Below are 6,501 nucleotides of genomic sequence, written 5' to 3'. Positions count from 1 at the left end.
AAATTATCTTCTAAATATTGGCTTAGGCAAAATAATTTGTGACTACATCTTCAGAAGCAAATGCCGCAAAAACAAAAATTGACAATTGGAACCTAAAGAGCTTCTTCACAGCACAAGGGACTATCAGAAGAGTAAATACACAACCTACAGAATAGTAGAAAATATTTGCAAACTATGAATTAACAAATAACTGCCATCTAGAATATATAAGGGCCTTAAACAAATCAATGAGCAAAACACAATCCCCTTAAAAAGTGAGCAAAGAATATGAACAGATGTTTCCCAAAAGGAGACATATAAGCAGCAAACATATGAAAAAAATACTCAATATTACTAATTATCAGAGATGCAAATCAAAACCACAGTGAGATACAATCTCGCACTAGTCAGACATGCAATTTATCTATATAACAAAACTGCACGTGTTCCCCTGAACCTAAAAGTTAAAAAATAAATAAATAGAATTGAAAACACTGTCCCCGCCATACCCACCAAAAAAGTAAAAAACAAAACAGATATTGGTGAGGTTGCAGATAAAAGGGAACACTTAAACACTGTTGGTGGGAACACACATTATTTCAGCCCCTGTGGAAAGCAGTTTGGAGGTTTCTTGAATAACTAAAATAGAATTACTATTTGACCCAGCAATCTCAATACTGGGCAAAAGGAAAATAAACTGTTCTACCAAAAAGCCAGCTGCATTTGAATATTTATCATAGCATTATTCACAATTGTAAACACATGGAATCCACCCAGGCACCCATAAACGGTAGACTGTATAAAGAGAATGTGGTACCTATAAACCATGAAATACTATGCAGCCATAAAAAAGAATGAAATAATGTTCTTTGTAGTAACAGGGATTGCAGCTGGATGCCATTATCCTAAGCGAATCATTAGTAACAGAAAACCAAGTACCACATGTTCTTACTTGTAAGTAGGTGCTAAACACTGAGTACACATAGACACAAAGTTGGGAACAACTAACACTGGGGATTTCTAAAGGAGGTAGGGATGGAGAGGAATCAAGTACTGAAAAGCTACCTATTGGGTACTATGTTCATTACTTAGACAAAAGTATTGTTAGAAGTCCAAATCTCAGCATCAGGCAATATACCCATGTAACAAACCTGAACCTGTACCCGTTGAATCCAGGGTAAAATAATGAAATGAAATGACATATATGATCCTATCTAAATCTGAGAATAATAAAATATAATGGGATTTTCCAAACAAAGGTAAATTGTTAGTTCACCATAGGTATTCGTGTGTAGCAGATACTTTTGACTACTTTCCCATATATATCTGCTCCCTCTCTCCTTTCTTACAGAACTATGATTTTGCTCATATATACCCTCTCCTCCTGACATTTCTGAGAAGTCTAGAATAATCTTCAGCCCCAGTGAGTGAATCTTAAATTTCATAAAACAGTCTCAGTGATTATATTACCCTACACAATTGATCTAAGCATAGATATGTGATGCAATTCTAGTCAATGTAACCCGAGTGTTAAGACTACTAAGGGATCATGGGAAAGGTATTCTCACAAAATCCCACATTATCTCTTTTTTCTGACAGTTTTGTCTAGGTATGCCACCTGGAAGTGTTGCAGTCTGGAATCTGTCCTGAAGACAAAGCCACTGTGGTGAGAATTATAAAAAGGAAAGGTGATTACTTCATTGTGCCATTGACTAAACCAATCTTAGAACAGCTCTGACTGACCTTCTTGTCATGTGGGAGAATAAATTCCTTTACTGTTGAAAACACTTCCAGTTGATTTTCTGTTACCTGCAGCCACTGAACTCTATTATTGTCAAATCTCAGGTACCCTTTTCAGTTCTACTCTTGACTAGAGCATACAGAAGTTTTGACACATTTACTTATTTCCCCCTTATTGAAACATTTAGTTTCTATGAAACTGGTGTCTCCTATTTTTTCTCCTTCAATAGGAAATGCAGTTATAGTTCTCCTTTGTGAAATTACTAAAATTTAGAATTCCTCAGGATTTCTCATGGGTCTCTCTTTTTCTTTTTTTTCTTTTTCTTTTTTTATTTTCTTACAGTTGCTTCATACTTGATATTTTTCCTGTGACATTTTCTACCATCTATGAGCTAATTACCCTCAGGTAACTTGGTACAGACCTATTCTCTGAATTCCAGGTATATATTTTGACCGTCTTGTTGAGACATCCTCTGGTATTCCACAGGTTTCTCAAACTGAAAAAGTCCAAAATTGAGTCACTGATGCTCGACACTAAAAACTGCTTTTCCTTTACACGATGCCAAACACACTTGCAGTTACTGGTTGGTCACATTAGAAACCTGGGAGTCATTCTTGGCTCATGTCCACATCTGCTATGTCTTTCACCTATCTACCTCTCTTCATTTCTATTACTGTCTTCTTGGCTGAGGGCAGTAATACCTTTAGAATTCTCAATACAACAGTTTCTTAATGAATATTCCCACTTTTGGCTTTCTAGGATCCATCTCCTATGCAGCAGCCAGAGTATTATTTTAAAAATGCAAATAGATTCCCTATTAATAGCCTCTCCAATGCTATTTTTTTAAATTTTACTTTAAGTTTTAGGGTACATGTGCACAATGTGCAGGTTTGTTACGTATGTATCCATGTGCCATGTTGGTGTGCTGCACTCAATATTTCTATACGTAGACCCAAATCCAAAGGGTTTGAAGGTGCTGAGATGATCACATAATCTGAACCAGCTCACCTCTCCAATATTATCTCATATGATTCTCTGACCCATTCACTATGATCTAAACACACTGGTCTGCTGTCACATCTTTAAAGGAGACACAACTTTCCTCTCCCAACTATTTCACTGAGTTAATTCCTGCTCATCTTCCAGGTTTCAGCCTGAATATTACTTCAAATGATGACTGCCAGAACCACCCCATCTAAATTACATCCTTAACCTTTATTGTCTCTCATGAACTGTTCTAATTAATTTTACAGCACATAACATTTAAGCAAATATGTATACATATATCCATATACATATACACATATGTGTATAAAATACATACATGTGGATGCATATATATACACGTAGTATATCCTCCTACAGCATAAACTCTAAGTTGACAGGCCAGTGCCTCTTTTGTCCATCTAGCAAATCGCAGAGAACTTGGAACCCAGCCAAAGAAAGAAAGAACTTTTCAAAAAGTTCTAGACCAGTGACAAGGTCACAGGCAGGAAAATAAGCAAATTTATAATGCTAGGCTTGAAGTATCTAGACCACTACCATGGCTCTAATAAACAGGGCTGGCCTAGGCTAATGCTAAAGCAGAGACAGACAGCTGTTGCAACATTTCCGTATTGTCTTGATATTAATATTCTTAATCTTCCATTGTGGTTAGATACAGAACTCATTAGGTATCCCCAAGCAGAATAGAATAAATAACATTTATCCCTCATGGAAAATGTCTTATTCTTTAAAGCCACCATGATAACATTATAATGAAGTGCATTGTTATTTAATACTGATTTGCTGTGAATCAAATAAAATTATTGATTCTTACAGATTATTTGAATGCTGCTACTGGAAAGAAACACAGTGTAGTGGAAATATGACATTTACAGTCTATCAGAGCTAAATTTGAAACTGATTCCTGATAATTACTAGTTATAGATTTGGGAGAAGTTTATCTTTTTGTATTGTTTCCTTATTTATATAAATAGGGATACATTTACTTCTGATAGGGATTTTCATGGTGTTTATAAAAGGATATGTGTGACAGTAAATTTCTCAGGTCCTGCCGCAGAATGAGAAGCTACAATGCTGCAGATGATCAAAAGCTGATGATATAATTTTCTTGTACTTTTAGTGTTATCTGTTAATGAAGAAGCTAATGTGTGCAATGTTTTCAAGAGAGGGCAGAGTTAGAGCTATTAAGAATCATTCATGTGGACATGAAATTTGAGCTAGAGGGAAAAGCCAGGGGAACAAGATGGAGAATTTAGTGGTTTGTGCCTAAGTTACTTTCAAATGTGATTCCATTGATCCATTTATCGAAAAAAATATTAGCTCACACATTTATAAATGTCAATGAATGTATCAATAGTTTCCCCAAGTTTATATTCTAGCATAGTTACTTTTTATTATACTGCAATATACATGAAACAATATTTTGCTTCCATTTCTGAGGCCTAATGAGCCATATAGATGCTAAGTCATGCTCAAATCTATTGGAAAGTTGCTTTACAAAGAATAATGCTGTAACTCATCTATGCATAAACAAGAATTATAATGCCCTGCAAAGTTGAATTCAAAAGACCAAAACTGAGTGGCAAAGACTATTTCACACTGAGCCATGTGAAAAGTGATTTCCTCTATTTGACTTGTTTAAGTCTTACTTCTATCTTTGAAATTAAACAGTCATAATTTGCATTTTAACATTTCTGAAATTCTTTTAGAAATAGCATCAAAATGATCCATAGAAAAAATGCTATTTATAATATGTATATAAAGGGAAGTATCACAGTTTAAATATACACATTTATTTTTCTACCCATGCTCCACACATACATCATTGATGGGCTACACTGATGTTATCAAATGAGTTATGGACAAGGGAAATATAACAAAATACTTCTCTTTACCTGTCTCTCAGTTCAGTTGTGAAACCTCCAACTCCAAACCTCAAAAAGACAAATAAAGACAAATCATCTTTATTTGTCAAGTCCTGTATAAACCATGCTCAACAATAAGTTCTCCACACCCCATTTTCCACCCTCAATAATACTCACTGGAAAAAATAATCCCTTAAAAATTCTGACTACTCTACTCAATTGTTTGCTTCTCTATGAATTCTTAGCCTTGGAAAGTAAATCTTCATTTTGATAACCATAGAAAGTCTAAGGCAAATCCTATTAACCATAAATAGAGATGAATTTTTTTCTTCCTCATTCTGCTACAGTACATTTTATCTTTGAGAATATTTTCTTTAAAAGTCTTTATATGAAGTTTTTTCACTTATAAAATAGAGTTGAAAAATCGAGTCCATCAGAAATGATCCCTGTCATGAATTTTAACATTTAATAATGGGAAAATAGAAACATATGCACAAAAAGAAGAAAATATGCACAGCAAATTATTCCCAGTGGTATTTAAGCTAAATATTTTTATGAAAATCTTATGCCTTGAGACAAGTCCATATTCTGAGTACGCAATTGGGTTTTTATAATTATACGTACAACTTTAACTATGTTAAAGTACGAACTTTAAGCACCTGTTGTTTCTGCTAACCTATAACATACTCTTAATGTTTGCCCTCTCTTAAACATAGTTTTAATAATAAAAGTAATAACCTCTCAACCTCCTCTATCTCTCTTTCTCGCTCCCCACTTCCATCTCTCACTTAAGCACATTATTCAAATTGAGTTTGACTTTCTTGTGTGTGGGGGCAGGAATCATAGAATATTGGAAATATAGGACAAGAGGAAAAAAGTCAAAAGAAAGATAATAACTAAATGACATCCGGTGTAAAATTATATAAGAATATGCTGCCTCCCCTTATCACAAATATTTCACAAAGCCACAAAATCCATCTTTACACAGATCACGTTTGCAGCTCAGTTGGACGTAAGTAGGAATTAGCTACAGCTCACTAAACACTTCATCACATTATCTGATTGCTTTTAAATTGTTTCTAGGTAATCCAAGGAACAGATTATTTGCAGGGGCTCTGGGAATAGCAACACTTTCCCTCAACAAGAAGTCAGGTTACCCTGTTGATCTATTTTTAAAGTTAAATCTCTTTCATACCCAGTGTGAAATTTTTAACAAAGTCTGATTTGCGGTTAAAGATTTTGCACACTGCTACATAATTCCACTTAACACTTCAAACTAGGAAAAGACCTGAATGCTAATCTGAACTCCACCACCAATAACTGTTTCAGGCAGTACACAAGATAATTTCAGTTTCCAAAACTAGTTTCATCATCTCTTTCCCCTAGTTTGTTTTTTAAATAGTCTTTGAAAATTATGGAATTACAACTATTCATTATGTGTTTTCTCTCAGGGCTAGATGACTTCAATAAAGCAAAGTGGAAAATGTCTAAAAAATATTCTTACTCCTCCCACTCAAACAATATAAGAGGTGCATATTCAATGAGCAGCAGTAAAGCCCTTCAAAAATGGGTAGGTGTAATTTGTTTTTGTTATTTCATTAAACACTTTTTGGTCAATTACGATGCCATCCCATGTGAGGCACCATTTCTCAATGAGCTTCACAAAATAAGAAATCAGCTGAAAGTAATAGATTCCACAATAAAAATAGATATGGCATAGTCAAATAAATTTGGGACATGCTAGGACAGCTTAGTTGAATAAAACCGGGTTTTTTTAAGACTTTTCATAGATTTCAGTATATTAATTTAAATTATAAAGCCCCTAGAATGAGAAGGTGCATACATAGTTTCTCAAAGCTTATAAAAGAGGAAATGCACAGACTGCATGCTGACTGAGACAAACGTGGTCAC

The sequence above is a fragment of the Hylobates moloch genome, unplaced genomic scaffold, assembly GCF_009828535.3.
Source record: "Hylobates moloch isolate HMO894 unplaced genomic scaffold, HMol_V3 SCAFFOLD_6, whole genome shotgun sequence".
Taxonomy (NCBI): domain Eukaryota; kingdom Metazoa; phylum Chordata; class Mammalia; order Primates; family Hylobatidae; genus Hylobates; species Hylobates moloch.
The sequence above is the reverse complement of the archived record's forward strand: the minus strand, read 5'-3'. Positions refer to the sequence as shown.